At 40.1% G+C, this 20049-nt stretch overlaps 1 protein-coding gene across 6 annotated transcripts in view; it reads right to left on the minus strand.

Annotated features, from left to right (window-relative positions):
• The window catches only part of ZNF521 (zinc finger protein 521), a 232729-nt gene that overhangs the window by 139659 nt on the left and 73021 nt on the right, over window positions 1–20049 (minus strand). The gene's annotated exons all lie outside the window — the stretch shown is intronic.

Below are 20049 nucleotides of genomic sequence, written 5' to 3' on the forward strand. Positions count from 1 at the left end.
TGCCACAGGGTTTTTTTTTCCCTTCAAGTTGATGCTGAACACAGAAATCTTTTATAGGCTATTACTGAGAGAGACTTGGGTGTTACTCTAAACAATAAGAGGAAAAATTACAGGGGAGGAACAGGACAACAGTATAAACAGTGATGTTTTCTCTAATAAAGTGCAACCAGATTTCTCCAATAACAATACAATTCAGTTACTGAAAGCTGGCAGCTGGATCATTAAACATTCAAAAAAACCTAACAAACCAACAGCCAGGATCAAGGAAAATGAGAAAGTTTCAAAAGGGTCAGTTGTGAACAGCACTTTTTTTCCCTTTTTAAGTTCAAGAGGTTGCCCACCACTTCTTCCTTTTTGCAAAGGCCTCAGCCAGCTGAACTTCCTCAGTCCAGCAAAACCTGTATGTGAGGTGATCACAGACAAAGCAACTTGTAAAAAACTGGAAACAGGAAAAATGATAAACGATTAAGGTAAAAGCTGAACGATTCATGAGTAACGAGGAAAAGACAAAACAGAAATGCTAGCCAGATAAGTAATTGAACTAGTTATCCATGATACTACCTCATCTATAGACAAGGCAAGTTGCTAACTGTTTTTTTCAACAGATGTGCTGTACAGTTTTTCCACCTTTTGTTTTAAATGTAGATTACAACACTATGATGATCATACTTATCTTAACCTAAAACTTCTTTAAAAATATTAAAAGAATGCTTGAAAGACCACTCTACATCAAATAATTCTTCTACTCCTTTCCAGGGGCAATGCTTGGGGTTTTTTTCCTTTTAGAAGTAAAACTGACTACAGTAACAGTACAGAAAAAGACAGGATAAACCTCTTGAAAAATATCTTTCTTAAGGTATTCTTGTCAAGCAGTAAGATTCTTAACATCTTCAGCCTTCTCTCAAGAAATTTACTACACCAACATAAAAGTTAGAGCTGGTCTGTATTATATAAACAAATTCCAAGCCTGCATTCTTTAAGGTAACAAGATTTTACTAGATTATCAACCTCTTGCTTATCCACAGGAAACAGATGAGGATTCATTCCTTTCCTGCATCTAGAAACTGATGACAACACCATCTCACTATCAATGCCAGATGGCAACCATCTAACTCTGAGAAAACAACCAAACACCATTGCTGGATGCCTGCCCATTGACACAATGCTTTTCAGGATAAGTTGGAAACTGCATGGGTTTTTATCCTCTTGTTTACATCTTGCAGAGGAGGGTTTCACAAATTACACACACCTTTTGCAAACACACATAATATATACCCATATTTACCTACATATGAATCTGCACTAATGATATATATTTAAATAACAAAACCAAACCCCAGCCCAAGTGCCATGTCTGGGAACTGAACACAAAGGTGTTTGTTTTTTTAAAATGAAAATTGGAAAATAAAAATCCTCACTTCCAGCAAAAGTACCAGCATCTGCTAAAATGCTTCCCAATGTACTGAAGCAAATTTACTCATTGCCATATATACTAAATAATACCAGCCAGGTGAGTTTTTAAGTTGGTACGTTAATGACTGCAATATTCACAGGAGACTTTTAATGTAAATCTGTGAATTGCCCTTTCAAATTGCTTGGTTTTACTCTAAAACTGGAAATGATCAAAACAGTGGAACAACTATTTACAGAAAAAGACGTTCATTTTTTCTACATTTTAAAATTTTATTTTAAATTATCATTTTTCAGCCAGACCTTTTAAGTGGAAAAACTTTTTGTCCTTTAAAAATCAAATATATTTCTGACATACAACCAATGCCAACTGATAAACAGGAATTTATGTCAAGCAACCGAAAGAAGAAAAATAGTCTGTGACTGCCTAGGCAACATATTTTGTAACCAAATTTAGTATTAAAATGTATATCCTATGCAGAAATGATATATTATTGTATAAATGTTTAGAGGAATATATAGTAACTGTTATAAATAGTGTACCATCACTGACACAGTAGTAAATCACCTCCTTTTTGTGGCCACTGCCTGCCCGGTTTTACCTATTATACAACTATTCCCCCTGGCTTGTGGATCTCACCGGGCTGTCGGGCTGGCAGCAGGGTCGGGATCAAGCACTGAGTGCGACCACCACATAAGCAATGGCAGACCCTTTCCCCCATCCAATTCTTCTTGTTTGCTCGGGGGTCTCTCCTCAGCTTTTATAGATGGGAAAGAAAGCAGAGGGGGAATAGTGTAACTATAGCACAGACACGGTTCTTGCTTTCCAACTGGCAAATATAAATGTTTCTGTATGTCACTTTGCTGTTGTGTTTTTTAATCCGAGCCCGTAATAATTCTGCAGAGTAATCCTCCTTGTGCAAAAAGGAGACGAGCAAACCACTTGCAAGTCCAACTTGCGTCCTTTTAACTTGAAATGTGAAAACCAGTTAGTCTCTCAAAGCTACAGAAGAACCAACAAGGAAGGGGGAATTCCGCACAGCACACGGCAGAGGACAACAGGATTTTCCTGAGTACGAGCCTAACAATGCGTCCAACACGTTTCCCCAGCTTCCCCCCGGCACGGCGGGGTGGGAGAGAGTTGTCGTGGAAGGGGTACCGGCGGCCAGCCACCGCACTCCGGAAGGAGGGCCCCTCGGCTGCGCTCACACAAAGGGCTCCCAAAGCCGGGCCTGTCAGCCACCAGCCACCCGCAGAAGGGCTTCTGAAACGCTTCTTCTGTGACAAGGGAAATGTTTCGCTGCAGTGACTTTTGCTGTGCAGACTCCATCCTGAACACTGGGAACACTGTGCACAATAGACTAACGCACCCAGTGAGCTTAGGGGCTGTCTAGGAATGGATCTGGGGACAGCAATCAAGAAGGAAACCTGGACTAAGGGTAACTACTGCTACAGCAGGACGTGAGCGATGGCACTGCCTGACCTGTCATCTCCCCACCCAAAGATGCTGCCCCGTAAAATTAACATGCAACCATTAAGAGCATCTCCTTCAAAATGGCAGTGATCCACGGCTTGCTACCCTGCACTGAGGCTACTCCATGGGCGCAGGCGTTAGGCATGCAGACCTGGGCACTCAAAGCCATGACAGAGGAGCTAAAGGAAGGCCCCCGCAGCTAACCAGCAGGCTCAGGATGTGGACTCCACTCCCACTTTCCCAGGGGCACTTACCATAGAGCCGGCTCTGTGCTGGGGGTAAAGTTTGACCTGCTGTCGGGGTAAAGGACTTCAAACCCACCCCCTTTTGCCAATCACTCACACAGAAAATACCATCAGTTTGCTGCTACTCTGCATACTGCCACGTGTATATAAATCTGCAGACACCTACCCACCAAGCTATGTCAACATTACAAATACTGATTTTTAATGTTATAACAAGCTGTTTTAAAATACTCTGGACCAAATTCAGATGCACAAATACAAGTCCCCAGGAGTCGTACACGTCTATCTGAGGGCAGAATAGGGCTCCAGGTATTCGACAGAGTGTTTATGGAGTTTTAAAGTATATTTTCTGTATCGACTTTTTTTTTCCTTCAGCATTCACTAAGTGCTACTTACTGTAAATGCCTTTTTTGTGTTATGGCAAGTATTCTGAGTTTCAATGTGATGCACTTAACATGTCCATGTAAATTTTTAATTTTTGGAACCAGTCACTTCACACTCACTGACTCTAAGAAAGCTCTAGCACACACAACCAAAAACCTTTGCTGAAAATCAGCTACAAGGCCTAAAAGTCTATTTAAAGATGCAAATGTGTGTGAATAGTTAGTGCAGATGTTTTTCTACACCAACTGTACTTGCTGAGTTTCACCATTTCCATAAAGCACATTAAAACAAGTGTGTGAACACTCTGAGATGAAAGTACCAAGCACTCCTGAGACTTCCAGTGGAAAGTAGAGCTGCCTGACTTTTCTCCAAGCAGACAGGAATGCCCATGATTCAGCAGCCTGAGTAAATAAAAGAGGTCCTTATTTCCTAATTTTGCTGGCTGGCCACACTGCAACAGTCTCTGTGCCGCTGCCAAAGGGGATGCAAAACTGGAACTACACCCAGCAGCTGAAGGACTGTCTTTGTTAGCCAGCCAGGCCTTCCTGACCATCTTCTGGCAACAAAACTACCGTATCCTGTGAGGAAGACCTCCATCTCAAGCTTGATAGTTCTCTAGTCTGTCTAATAGGACGAAACAACAGATTTTGCCTGGTCTGTGTTGGAGGAGGACAGCTGGAAACTCAGTTAGTAGCAGAGTAACACCTGTTCAGTCATATTTATGGGGGAAAGTGCTCACTAACAGAAAAGTGAAGTAATACCAGAAGGAGTTATCCCACGAAAGGGGAGGGAGGAAGGGGGAAGCATCAGAGCACAAAAGCACCTCTGTGGAGTTAGCAGCCAGCCACTCATGTGCCAACCCCAGTAGTCGTGAGGTCTTAAAAGTGATCTTATCCCTAGAGCTGCTGACTGAATTAACAGTACCGCTTCAGAAAAACGTCACTTAGTCACCAGGAAGGTTTATGACATATGCATGCTTTGGCTGGAATATGCTTTGGGGCACTTGCTTTATCATGCCTTATTTTTCTGTATGATTTAAACATGGTTTTGCTGCCACTAGACAAATGGCCACATTCCTAAAGCAAATGTCAGCAAACCTTTATGTGCCGTAATACATAGGGTTCCTCTGATAGAACAGAGTTTACAAATATGAACAAATTAATATTTTCAATATCCTGTAAGCAGCAGTTTTCTATTTTCCCTATTTTGCTGCTCAAGTAACTGGGGCACAGACAAGCTGGAGCAGTTTGCCTCAGGTTACAAATGTAATCTGTGCAAAGGAGGAAACAGAACCCATATTCCCAGGTCTGAACCATCCCTGCAAGAAAAATCCTTTCTCCCCCTGAAACACAGAGCTGGCAAAATGCTTAAGCTGCTGGACCCGACCAAAGAGAAAGCCTAGCAGTTTAGCTGGACAGACACCCCCTGGCTCTAGGTCCTGCTGATGCTTTCTTGCTACTTTGCCCCCTTAATGGTAATGGCAGACTGGTCACAAACTATCCCCCAGGACCCCATCTGAAGTACTAAATAGCAAGGTTTCTTTAACAGGTACAAAATTTATAACAATGGGTTACATAGGACAGGAATAGATACTAAAAATGACAAATAAGTATACCAGGCAGCAGCACATAAAACACATCTACTACATACTGCCACAGGCAAATGGATTATGAATGCACATATATGCATTGAATTGTTGTGTAGTTATTATTTGTTGTCCCACCACCAGCCAAAGACCTGTTCGTATATCACCGTGTACACATATATGTGCTCATACAAACATATTAAAAGGGATGGACAACACATACAAATGTACAGCTTTGTTAATCTACCAGATGGCATGCTACAAGATGGAATGTGAATTGTAAGAAAGGAAGGACTAAATAGCAGGTAGGTAGGTCAGTTAACTGGATGTATGATAGAGCTCCACAGTTTTAAATCCTTGCATTTTTGTGCAGGTAATTGAGTGAAGTGGTTATTATATATCATATAGTTTACTTGTAATGGCCGTTTCAGGTTTTAGTGCTGGACACATTTTATATTATTACCACCACTAATTGTCTGCAGGGCTACCTTGAAAATGAGATAAGGAATCTTAGGGGAATATGCAGGTGTGAATAAATAGTAAACGAAGAGGTTAGATATTGCTGAAATAAAACAATATTGTGCTGTGTGCTGAATAGATCTAAATAACTAGAAGATCAAAGGATAGTGTTTAAGGATAAACATGACTTCAGTGATGGCCTAGCATATGTGTCACTGAAACAAACTACAGTTTTGAAGTTTTTAACAGAATTAGCAGATAGTGCCTTTAAAGTCACTTTAAATAAAATATACATTATTACATAATATTCTCTGTTTACTTTCAATAGAAATGTACACAGTTTTGGAAAAGCTGCAACTTTAATATAACCATCACATTTTTTTCACACCAGTGACCCCACACTAAACTCACTCATTTGTCTCATAACTTATTAAATGGCTTGAAAACTAATACTCTGTAATGGGCATTCAAAAGACAAATGTGAACTTTAAAAATTATTTATAATTTACAGATTTTTTAAAAATCTATCAATATTTCAAAACTGCTTTGGGAGCACCAATTAAATGCATTAACAGTTAGATTACTGGAGGAGAAACATACAGGGGTTCCTGACCAGAACGAACTGAGACAGCTGGTAGGGAGGTTTCCCCATTTTAAATTTCATAACCAGAAGAAAGGCAGCTCCTAGAAACAACAAATAAGTCACTTTAATACCTTGCAGGAAAAACCTGCTTGCTTTTATAAAATGCCTTTAATGCCTACATAAGTAGTTAACATTCCTGTATTGCTCTCCTAAGGTAACCTAAGCCTCCAGTTCCATTATGTCTTCTTCAGAAGACATATTACTATTACATATGTAGAGAGGAGCATAAATGTTTTCCTTGATTGTTGCTTAAAGTTCATTTGAACAGACGGAGCCCAATGAATTCCATCTTCTACAGCCAAATTAAAGAAAATGTAAGCAGTTCACATTCTGCTCCACCTTTCAAATCATACAAAAAAACCCAGTTTGCAACTAGAAGAAAACAGAGCTACTCTCCGCTTGTTTGAGGAAGCTGGTATTTTGTGCCTCTCTAGGCAAAGAGAACGAATAAGTAATTTTCCACAGTCCTGTACATATAACTAATGACAGTCACCATTCTCAAAGCTTATTATACTGCTTTACATAATTGGGAATCGCATGTCACACAATTAATTTACAGGGGTTGTTTAGTTGTGACTATACAAGCACTAAGCGATTCAAATTAGCTCATTTGTCCACTGCTTAAATGTGACAAACACATTTACACTGTATTTCTTCCGCTGTTAAGTTGCTGTTTCTTTTAGTAGTTGTTTTTGTTTGTTTGTACAGTATGAGTCAGAGACCACCAGGCTCGTTCCATCTGAAGCTAGGGTCAGAAAAAATCACCCTGAGAATAATTACATTTAGAATCAAGATAATGGGAGAGAAAAAAACCCATTCAAATACTCTAGCAAACTTGCACATAATAATGATCTCCTAAGAATCTGTATATTAACAACCTCATGTACTAAAAGTAGTGATTCAGTCAATCAGGTCTTTGCTAGAAAATAATCATTATAATTTCTTGTGCTGATAACAGTATTTGTACTGCTTATTAAGAACAGCAAATGACTAGGGGATAACAGTTCAGGTTCTTCACTGGACTCCAATACTTCCCTCTGCATTCTGCTTTCACTGGGTCGTGCTCTCCCCAGGCAACACCATGAATAGGACCAGAAACCCTCTCCCTCAAATCTCCCCCCACGCCACAGCTCCTTTTGAAAGCTGCTGAAGTGTACAGAAGCCTCAGAGACAGCAGCCCCTGTAACACAGTCCCAGTCATCAAAGTAACTTTCCAGTGGCGTACAGGTGTTAAAATGAGTTGACTGCTTCTTTCTTTCCGAGGTCACGTTATAAGGAGTGTGAAGTCAGAGAAGTGTCGTTCTTTCTCTTTCCTTCCCAAAATCAAATGGTCCCAAGGCTCAGACCCTGAGAGCTGAAGAAGACCCTGCTTCACAGCTGCCTTCCAAATACCCATTCCCACACATCCCCGAGACCCCACGGGAAGAAGGGCAGGCTGTCAAAACCTCCCTAGCTGGAGGCTCAGACAGAAGATGGAGCCCCTGGGCAGGACTTTCAGGCAGAAACCCCTGAGATGACAAGCACCACCCTAGGTCCTTATTTGAGTATCACCCTTCTTTCAGTTATCTAGAGTGTAATTATGAAGGTCTGCAGGGGTTGCTGCAGGTGTACCTCACACTCGGGCGCTTTCCCTCTTTTTATCATGTCTGCCTGTCCCTCCCACCTGTGCCTACATTTCAACCACTCCAATTCATTGCTTCATTGCCTCTAGATCAGAACAGCAACAGCAAGACACACTTTGGAGGGGACTAAAATAGGACAAAGAAAAGAAGGAAGTCTATGTCTGGAGAACCAAAAGACAGGAATATAGGATAGGGAGAAAGAAGGGAGTAAATAATTGCATCTGAAAGAAACCAGGCAAAGATATCACAAGATCTTTTATAGGAAATGGAAAGTAAAAGGAAATGAAGATCAAGCGAAAGCAATGCAGGCAGTTAACGCTTTCAAAAACATATCAGTGTTATTTTACAGTGCGCTAGAATTAAATACAGTAAATAAACACAGAACTGCTTATTTCTTAGAATGACAGAGATGTGGTGGCAGTCTTATTTACACAGGTGAAACCTCCTGGACCTAGATCTGCAAAGGGACTTAGGTGTCTCCAGGAGCCTAAGAAGCAAAGAAAGCAGGATTCATGGGGCCCTGGGGGGGACCAGGAAAAGGTCTGCAACCTCGCAGCTTGGGCACTCAGCTGGGAGAGGGGAGTACTGGGCTCTTTATACATTAAAGAGGCACTGGATGAAAACAAAAATAAACCTAAGCACAAGTTCCAGACTTCAAGAACCCCTGGACTAAATGAGTGCCTTCTCAGCAGGTTAACAGTTCCTCCTCAAATATGTTCCTACCAGCCCTATGAATAGGACAGTCTTTGGTTCAGCAAGCCCAGCTTCCATGGGAAGAGACCTCTGCACAACTGAAGACCCTCTGCTCAGAGGCAGGAAACATGGTTTTGAATCCCCTCAGGATGCTGAGGGAACTGAATCAAGGCTTCATGCCATTTAATATTCTACCTACCTGGCCCCTATATAGGGAAGACAGGAACACAGCACTTTCTGCTGAAAGTGCCCACCATGTCCTGGTCTTAGCACGATGCTCTCTTTGCAGCAGGCTGCTCAAAGATGATGGGTACCCAGACGCTCACACTGGGGTGGTCTGCATAGACTGCCAAACCACAGATATATGAGAAACCTTTCATGAAAAGAAGAGGTGCCTGCTAAATTAGGATGAACCCAGAGAGGTATGTTTTGGATAACCAATTCTGTTTAGATTCTTACAGTCCATCTACATCCCATTTTTGGCTCCCTTTTTTTAGATCTGGCTGTTAGTGCAGATGTGCTGCACAGCTGTTGAAAGTGATGTCCCCAAGCAAAGGTAGCCTTGTTTTTTAAACTAAGTCAGTGCTCAGAATGGCAGACAAATGCTTACACTCACGCTAGTGCAGCACAGACACTGGGGGCAGCATGTCTCAGGAACTTTTTCACTGTAGTCAAAATGCCGTGCAAGACAATACAGCCCTTTCTCCCTGACCCTCATTTTCCCCAGGTTTCTTGAATGAGGACACGTGGATGTCTGTGCCATGGGATAGGCACGGGTTGGTAGGTGTGTGTGGCTTCCACTAATTTACAGGTGGTCTAGCCTGTAAGGGAAACCTAATGAATTTCCCAGTTCAGAATGGTCAGAAGACCAAATCCTACTATGAAGCTGTCACATGTAAACTGTCACACCTACTGTCTTCCTATCTTGCAGAACAATAGTCCCTCTATGTGGAATTTTGCAAGGTAAGAGTTGCATTTAAAATACATATGCTTCATTCAGTCTTGTCACATTAATACAGGTTTATTTGGGTGATTTAATTATAAAAAAGAAGGGGAAATTCTTTGCAAAAGGCAGCATTTTCCTTCTCTTCTGTATAATTTCCATTCACCAAAGCCTGCTGAAACTCATGATTAACTGTCTGAAATAGAGGCCTCTCCAGAAATAAAGAGATCTCTGCTTTGTTAAAGCCTATATCTAAAACAACCCTTTGTAGCTTCCTCAGTGTAGAATGGAAGCCTGGTGTGAAATACAGTAAATTAAGCCTTCTGCTGTCAGAGCTGGAAATAAGAGTAGAGCAGAACAGCGGCTGGATTTGAAATGATTTTTTTTTTTTTTATTGGCTTCATTTACATCCTGTCTAAGGTCTTCTGAGCAGCTCAAGGTGTCTTATCTCTGGCTACCAGGGGGTATTTTGCAGTCAAAGCAGTTAACGTACTTTCTCTCTCTCTCTTTTTTAAGGCCATCTTATCTTATCAGACAGATCTCTTCAGGCTGAGGAGAACCCATACTTATCAGTAGCTGTACACTGTATTGACAGCTCAGTGCTGCTAGGGACAAATGAAAGCTTAGGCTAGAGAAAGATCAGTTAACCTGTTCCACTCTCAGTTTAGACTAATCTTTGGTTTGTCTAACTTCAGGAAACATTGTATGTCTTTTCTCTGTTTACTTGGACAACAGAGGCACACAATCACACCATCAGTTGCTAAATCTGGTGCCCAGGTACAGCCACTGTAATAATCCCAAAGGCAGTCTGCCTGTTGACTTGTAAGTGTGAGCAGTGCTCTGCTGACCTCCAGCAACTCCTTCTCCAGGTGACCTCAGGGCTGGTGGGCTGTTCTGGGGGCCTCTGAGAGTTCCTGGGATCACCCAGCAAAGCAAAAACCGAGGGCTGTACAGACTCACAATTTGTAAATCAGCCTTTCCCCAGAGCAAGGGGAAGTACGCACATGGAGGGCCAGAAAAGGAAAGTAATTCCACTTATGGACTAAATGGAAGCAACGAGACTGAAGGTGATCCTAAAGAGCATCCTGCAAGCCTGGTTTTGGATCAGAAGGTGAAGAAGCAGTTTATTTAGACATGTCCTCCATATCCTACCAGGGTAAACTTTACAGCACAACACAATTAGTAACTAAGAGCAGTCAGCCCTGCTAACAGGAGATACACAAGCCAGCTTTCTCACTTACCACAAAGATACAAATGGCAAGATTTCTCTTGTCCTTTGCCTGATGTAATGAGCAGTGAACCAGGTCTAAAAAGTTACAGCTGCTGCTACTGAAAAATAATTTACCATAATTTTAGGTGAAAAAACATGTAATGGAACATTAAGCCTTGTGCTGGTCCTGCTTTCTACTTTTTATTTTTTCTCTCCCTTTTGTGTCCAAACACTTCATGAGCACTTTTATTAGTGATAACCCTAGACTTTCCCTGCAGAGAAGGTTCGCTATTAATTGTCCATTATCTTGGTGTGTCAGCACAAAGGAGAGGGGAAGAAATTCTCATCCAAATGGTTTCACCTCCCTCTCTTGAGAGTGATGCCCTTGTCAGGGCATTAAAGACATGAAAACCTGCCACTTATCAGAATTGTGTTTGAATCGAACTACTGTCCTTGAAAACAGTAGACACCAGATACCATCAAAATAAGCCACATTGGCAGATCCTGTTCCACTGTGACTCAGGCAACCTTTATACAGCTTATATACACAATTTTGATTGCATATGATCGGTAACATTACAGCCGTGGCTTAAAATAAGAAAGGCATGTTCTTTTTCATTTTATCAAATATTAAGCATATTATAAATAGCAATTGCTTTTGAAGAAAAGTTGGCCAGCATCTATGTTAAGTCTCTAGATACCATATGAAATGTGGAATAGTAGTAGGAGCAAATTTTTTGAAAAGAGATAGTAATAGAAGGAAGAAGATACATATGACATATTTTATGAAACAGTTTGGAAGATTTCAACAGTTTAAATAAGCCTGAGGACACACTTGAATGTAAACTCATTGCTGAACCAAATCGTAAAATTTTTTAATTAATTCACACCACCAATTCTTAACAAAACATAATTCAAGCCTATTAAAATGCTGAATTTGCTTGCTAGAATGAAACAATATTTCAAAGAGGTCTTTAGTAATTCTATTAACCTCTTCAGAAACAAAAAAACCCCCAAACTTGTTACATACACAGCTGCAGAGCTCTATCTGTCTTTTTTGGACAACCAGTGACTGTCCCTGCTTTTCACAATTTGAAGTCACAAAGAGGAGAAAAAAAAAAGAAAGAGAAGTTACGCTTTGCTTTTAACAAGTAAACAAGTGTACAAATTAATTCAGAGAGCTGTAATTTTGAAAATTTTCTATGTTTAATGTGCACTGCAGTTAAACTACTTTTTCTGTACAAATTAATTTACTGCATCAGTGATCGATGTTTATGTTTAGGCAATTTTATTTCTCAGTATGGTAAAATTAGACCTAATAGTTGCAACCTGTTATGTCCAATCTGTCACTGAAATTCAAATTGCCTTTTTCCTATTATTCAAGGAGCAATTTGGAGGAATTAAAGCCATCTAAAACCAGAAGACAAACAATTCTCTGTAAGGACTCAATAGCCTGTGTCATCAACCTGCTCTAGAAAGCGGTGGTCCTTCCTCAGCAGAACCACTGCCACCTTTTCTTCAGGTTCTGAACATTTCCAGCCTGGAGAGCCACAAAAGGCACAAGTGTCTGAAGACAGCAGAGCATTGTGCCACTCCGTGAAGGAAACGTAAATACAGTATACGTTCTGAGGGAGTGGAAATAGCATTAACAGCAAACAGAAAGACCCTTCTCTGTATTCTGTAATTGTTGATGTTCACAAGTTTTCAATTACCCATCCATGTATCTACAAAAAAATTAGATTTTGTTCTTCGTCTGGGACAGGTTAGTTACTGTCATCTTGTTCTTAGTGAAGCACTCAGCTCCCACCAACAAGTATTATTTATTACTTCCAGTAATGAAATATACTGGTTGAGCTACCCTTACTACCCTCTGTCTTATTCTTCCTCACTTCAGTGGGATGGCGGTGCTATACACACCAGGTTATTCCCTTGAATCACCTAAGGCTTCTTGAGGCCTCAAAGACTCTTACCCCATCTTCCAATGTATCTTACATGGTTTGATTGCATTTCAATTTCTGGATGGAATGCTGTATGCTGTTTCTGTACTCATTTACAACAATCCTCCTCACAATTAAGAAACAAATACTCACTCTCCTTTCCCCTCTCACATCTACCATTTTAGCTTTATTTTTCCCTCTGTTTTTGTGTGTGGGAAGGAGAGATTAATTTTTCTCATACACACAGAATGAACACTTTGCTTTCTAAATACCTGCCTGCACGCAAGTTTTCGGTCTTGTTGGAGATGGATGAACTAGAAACAGTGAGATGAGAGATAATGTTGGTTTTGAGATTTTGCATCTTTTCCAGTCATTGTGTTTTACATTTTACCTTTCATCACTTTTAAAATTCCAAATAGGCTCATTTCTTTGCAAGATTGCTCAGTTCATCAAGCTGATTAATAATTTTGCTACTAGGCTGTACTGATTAATGTGGATTAGTCAAGTGATTAATAATTTTACTGTTTTGCAGGACCAAGATGCCCTAAATGTCTTGGGTTTTGATAGTATTTTACAATTGGAACTTCCTTAGATGAATGATATGTAACTTCCTGGATTCCCAATGCTCAGCAAAGTGGCATGACCTTACCCTTGGGTTCACTCCTCTGTTTCAGTGCCCATAAACCATTTTCAGATGACAATATTTGAACTAAGACCCTTGCTTTTTGTACAGCACTTGGCTGCTACTTCCTCTTCCTTCTAGTTGTTTCATTCCCCTGGTTGATGTTATCAGACTTATCTCAATGTGAGGTGAAGCACGTCTTTTTGCTGATTCCTATGCAGTTTCTAGAACAAAGACCTGAACTTCTGTTAATCCCTTGGCAGCCAGCATAACAAAAATAACAACATCATCTGCATGGGTTTGGGTATGTATGTAACAAATCATTTGATGCGGGATGGAAAACAGACACTTTATTTCTAGTATTTGAAGCACAGACCATTGTATTCCACGATTACATTTACACGCTTCCTCCTGAAGTGGCCATACAACCAAATGACTATTTATCATCTATTGTACAAGATTTCCTGACTCTGCTTGTGTTTAGACTTCTGTTTTGCTGATACTGGACTTCACAGTATCATCAGTCTCCAGAGGAGCATATAAAAGCACGATCTATTTCTAAGACTGAATAGCGAGCTCTGTGTTAGGTAATGCATTGGCCGGTAGGTTGCACTTTCTTGCTAATTACAGTGGAAGTTTTCTCTTAAAGAAAACATGGCATTGCAAACGGCATGGAATCAGCTTTCCTTCTAATTGGAGCTTTCTTTCTAATTCTCTCAGTACTAAGTTTCCCCATAAACACACTCTTCTATATTTGGATACAGGATTTAACCTTCTTAGACAAAATAAGACTTGACACAATTATATATTTATTTGATCTTTTCTAAAGCACCAATTGCAAGCCAAGTAGCATAAAGAGCCAAATGCAAAACAGTAAAAGTAGAAAGCAAAATCTAATAGCATGTTACAATATGCTATACACACAGAATTCAAAAGGGACCTGCCAGCCCCAAAAGATTCAATTCCTGACTAGTTAGAGGAAAGAGAAAAACAAAAGGGTAGCAGATGCAAAAACAAAGGTAGGGAGCCCATAAAACAGTCATGGATAGGCCAACTGAAATAAACAGGGCTTGCAGCTTGCCTTAAAGGCAGCCAGCAAGGGGCTCTGGCAGGGAGTTCCACAACCGAGGACAAGAAAGACTTGCCTTCGGCCCGTGCCTGACTCAGCCCAGGGAGAGAAAACCGACTATGTCCAACTGCGAGCAACTGCCAGACAGGGACATGGAGTGCAAGGCTGCTGCCCAAGAACTGGGGGATTAAAATTTGAACAGCTACATGGATGGGGCTGTATTTTTTAATATATCAGCTTTCCACCCAAAGAGGCTCCAGATCAATTTCAAGGGAAACAATTAGGAGTACATTACAGTAGTCTAGCCCAGATGACTGCAGTATGGTCTTTGGCCAAGATAAATAAGCAAACTGTTCAAATAAGCTGGAAATTTATCATGAGAATGTAGAACTAGGGCCCTTCTTGCTGGGGAAGGAACATTATGATGTTGGTCAATAATACTCCCAACTTGTATCCTGTACTAGCCTGAAAATGTGTTTCTCCACATCCCAGAACACTTCCTGCTTCTTTATTTCATGCTCATTAAGAAGGCAGCCTCAATGCATATCATCTAAATGTTTCCCCCCATTTTCTGCAGTCTTGTAGGCACTGTGCTACAACCAGTTTCACTCCTCTAAAACATGTCTACTGGAGTCATATGTTACATGCCTGCAAATATACTGCAGACCTCCTGTAAGGAAGCACAGTTCATAGCAGACCAAATGAAAATACCATATATTGTAATGTCTCCAGCCAGTTAATGGAACTGCTGCCTCGCATTCCCCTGGTATCTCATATCCCACATAAAGAAAAAAAGGAGATATAATGGAAGCCTGCCTTCTGGAAAAAATAAAACACTCATCTTGGAATAAGGTATTACCTATCTGGTCCAACCATTTAATTGCTGTAGGCCAGATGCCAGTTTTGGGTCACCTCCTTGGGCCAGGCTCCACAGTCATGGGACAGGAGCCCTCACCTCCAATATGGACACAGTGGCAGCATGAGGAGCGAAGAGCTGGGGAGTGAAGGGTGCACTAGGAGCATCCTGACCATCAAGAGGAGCTAGTAACAGCTGTTCCTGCTGAGCTACAGTCCCAACATAGGGTCACTTCAAAAAATTGGTAATCCAGGCAGAATCATGCTGTGGACCGGATCTGGCTTGCAGGACATTTTTTGGACCACTCTTTATCAACTCCAAAGCAAACACTCTTCTCTGGCTTTTACCATGGCAGAAAAAAGTCTGTTTTGTAGCTTTTTATCTCATGGGCATAAATGCAATCAAGACAATTAGGTTTTTTATTCCTTGTGATCCTAACATGGCTGCAAAGGAGACCAATAATCTTCTGGTCTGATCTTCATCTTCCTGGCAAAAAGGCATATGAACAACATCAGAGCAGACAATTGCTGACTTTGTACCAATGTGCAGGCAGCCTATACTAACCAGGCAGCCTGTAACAGGAAACATTTCCAGGAATTTTACATGTGTTTTTATTACAACAGGATCTGTTTTCTTGGTTTTATTCAGTCGTGAGCTGGGATTTTAGAATGCAGTGGTACAATACTGTGTCTGCTACTTAGAGAGTGGGATGGCTGAAGAAAGGCTGTATTCTCCCTGAATTTTCTACATAAATACTTGGCTTTTCTTCCTTGGCTCCAGTGTCTGCTACTTTAGCCCAGGCTTACCATCCCCACATTGGACCACTTTATTTCCACAGAAAACTTCCAGATCTTTGTTGCTATTTCATACAAAATCACTGCCTCTGAAATATTTTAGTTTGCCGATTTTCTTCACAAGCTAAAAACTGTGTTCCACTGAAGAGGCAGTTTGCATCATCTCAGATTATCTTATGTGAGGTAAAAAGAATCTGCGACCCTGATTTAGCTTTATCACAAGCTCCTACTCATATTCCGTTAAGAATTTAACTCTAAGCAATCATTTTCATAAGCTCAGGTATGTTCCTCCCTTTCCCCATGTATTTAATTGCGAAAAAGCTAATATTCTTGTTTGTGGCCAGCGTGATATACTGGTGATGTACCAAACACGCTGAGGAAACTTCTAGCAAGTCATTTATGTCAATGAAATAGTAGCAGACACATACAACAGATACAGAGAGGGACTAGCAGAAAAAGAATTGGCCAACCTTTTGAACACTAGGCTGTTTCATTTGACTTATGTTACCAACATACTGTAATATACTAAAATCTACAGCCTCAGAATAAAATCCTGGCCCCGCTGAAGCCAATGGAATTTTGCTATTAACTTTAACGGGACCAGTATTGCAGCTTTGGTCTGGATCTGGTTAGATGTAGGGTTTAAGAAAATCAAACTTACTGCCGGGGCGTCCAGTGGTAATATTCAAAACGAATGAGCTATATTACTTGGGTTCATGAGGAAAATACAAAATGAAAATTATGGTAACTTTTCAAGGTTTATTAACTCAAGTCCCATAGCCTCAAGGGGCTATCTCCATCTGCCCTATTTAAATGCTACCATGACGGTTCCTGCTCTTCAATAAGTTATGTTAAAAAAGTCTTTGTATCGTAGGAATTTTTTTCACTTCCCACAGATAAGTATTTTCAGCAAAAGCACACTGTGATTTTATTTAATAGTAATTAATTATGAAACTTTTTTTAACCAAGTATGAATACCTAACCACTAACTTGCATATACAAAATGCATTCTGAAGTGACTATTTGGAAAGTTGACATATGTATGAAAAATAATGTGTCTGTGTATATTACGTATACATAATAAATAAAGGCACATCCAAAAAGAAAGCTTTCCCTTCTTCCACGGATTTCCTCAAAGACCCTGAGATGCAAATTACATCTTTAACTAATTCCAGATAAAAAATAAACAAACGCGTATTTCTCAAGTCACTCTTCCAGAAAAGCCTGCAAGGTTAACTGAGCCAGAGCTTTCAGATCCATTCCAAAAGTGAGAACTCCTCCTGGGGACTGCACCGCTCCCGATTCCCTCCCTGTTAGCTGGCTGGCTGGAGGCATCTCGCAGGGTACAATGGCAGCACTACTGCATTGAAGGAGGTGGTCTCTCAGCTGGCCCAGCAGTATGATAAAGGAAATATAGATGTTAAAACATTTTTGATGACACTAATGGCCAAACTATACCTCTCCCACAGGTCAGCTAAAATGAGCGCCACAGTGGTTCACTATACAGCTGGACGTCAAGTCTCAGTGTGTTCAGGTGTAGTTAGAGCAACTTCTTAAAGTGCATTTAATGGCCCTGTCGCAGGCCCAAGAAGTACTTGCAGATGGTCCATAAAGAGCTGCTTGATCATATGGCATGGCTCCCCACTTCCAGATGTAACTAACTGCCTTGAAGGCTAACCAACATGCATTGTTTTGCTAATCCTACATTTCCTTATTAAGAGTTGCCACAAATATTTATGGAGTCATGAAAGGGAGATAGATGGCTTGCAAAATGATCCAAATGATTCCTGTGTACTCTCCGCTTTATGAACTTAGCGAAGTCCTGCTTTATAGCTGACTCTGGAAAACTTTCAGATGTATCTCTATAGTTCCTCTCATCTTTTCACGATTGCCCTACACTTTGACTAAACTTGCAGTGCCAAGAGGATCAAATTGCTTTGGTCAAGTTTTCAACACTAAATATTGAAAATTTCCTTTACTCCCAATCATTTTGGCAAAAACTAACTTGCCCTTTCCTACTGAAAGAAGTGCTGATCTACTATTTGAGTCATATTATCAACATTTTTTTTGGAGTGAGAGATCCAATTGTTCACAATTTGCCCTTTTATGGATTATTACCAATGCATGTGACTTCCTGAAATTAATCCACTGATGTTTTGTTTGCTGGTCCTCCCAATCAATTTCAAACTGGGAACCAATTTGTCTGAAACTCTGCTGAAAACAGTTCTATTTTCTCCACCAAATTATGTACTTGCATGGTTAAGTGTTCCATTTAAAAAAATAAACAAACCCCCCAAAAACCTTACTGGCTTTCAGTGAGGCTCTCAGTCATCACACTCACTTCATGTGTTATGCAGCAGTTTAGTTTTTAGGGCCTTACACAGTTTTTACCCAATTTATTTACTTGTTGGATGTTTTAAGCCTTCTTAAATTTAAGATGCAAGATTATTCCTATGGAAGATGTGTTTCTGACAGGCATTCTACTTCTCTACTGAAGATTTTGCTCTCATGTTTTGTAGAGATGTGGACTAATTCTTGGTGTTACCTTACAACAGTCTTATATCAGTGTAAATTCATCGACTCCAAATGTGTTACTTTTGTCAGACATCAGTGTGAGACCTGTGAGATCAGATTAGGCACACAAAGGCGTCTTTTCATTTTACAGAGCTGTCTGAAAAGCTACCAGTTCTTAAAGACGTGTGGTTCTTGCAAAAATGGCTGCTGAACCCTTCAGATTGAAACATTTTATCAATATGTGCATTTTTAACCACTATAATAATAATTATTATCAACATCAGTGGCAATGAGGAGTAGACAACGACTTTGTATAGGTTTGGCTCTTCTCCCCCAATTTCCATTTACAACTGCCAAACTGCCCTCTCTGTTACTTATGTAAAATTGCAGATGTCTTCTTATTAATCAAGAGCCTAATATACTCCAGATGAATAAACAACTTCAGCACTGCAGCACGTACCTCACTTCTTAAACCCAGGATTTATTGGAGCGGCCTGTTCCAAGATCTCTTAACTTAAAAAAGATGGTTTATTGTTCCTCGCTTCTACAGCAGGGGCCTAATAAATGCGTTGAAACTATGTCTTTGTCCCTTTGCAACACAGTATTCAAAGAGATTTCCAACCCTACAGTGTAACATTATCCAAATCCTTTGAAACCCTAAGTAGTTGCTCAAACTCAATCATCCAAATGCAGAAAACTTCATAGGGAATCGAGAGAAAGGCGATACATTAGTGATGACTGGGCTACAGTGGTGGGTATCCCCGAGTCGCCTGCAAAACACTACAACACATTCAGCGACGTTCACTACAGTCCAAAGTGCCATCTTAGAGCATAGAGACTGAATGTCTTTTTTCAAATGCCCATTAGTAAGGAAGAGAATATATAGCTCCCAGTATTTTCCTCCCACTAAAAAAACAGTTTAAGGGAACTCATGTAGCTGTGTATCAATTCACTGATATTATATGTTTCCAGTACTTCACTGAAGATTTAGCTTGCAACCCAGCTAATCAAAATTGGTTTAAATATTTCTATTTAAAACTAAAATTTTCCACACCCTAAACTGTTCTGTGTACTTTAATTTACATTCCTTAAATTGGAGAAAAACAGATCCTTTCTTTGTAATCACGTAGAAACAGGAAAAGGAAATAATGATTAGGGTTTTAAAGCATATATTAACTCATGGATTGCTAATTTTTTAATTATTGTTTCAAAATGTTGGCACCCTCCTTAGAACTTACAGATTACTAATGTGCTTGCTAATATTGGACTGCTAAGGGTGGTTCTATTAATAAGATGTATGTATATAGAAAGCTGGAAAAAAGTAAAGGTTATAATATTAGCATACCTTACTCATTTTTAATTAAAGAATTAAAAAGCCCAGTCTTTGGGGGGTTTGGGAAAATAGTGTAGCCAAATGAGACCAATTAACTTCATTAGCTTCTGCAAATACCTACTTTTCCGGCATATTTCTATTTTTCCATCTGCTTCACAACTACACATGTCTAAAAATTAACATTTTATTTATGATTTAAGGTTCCAATTCATAAAAATTATGCATTCACTGCATACAGTTTCCTGTATTTATTGAA

This window comes from Strix uralensis, chromosome 1 (genome assembly GCF_047716275.1).
Source record: "Strix uralensis isolate ZFMK-TIS-50842 chromosome 1, bStrUra1, whole genome shotgun sequence".
Taxonomy (NCBI): domain Eukaryota; kingdom Metazoa; phylum Chordata; class Aves; order Strigiformes; family Strigidae; genus Strix; species Strix uralensis.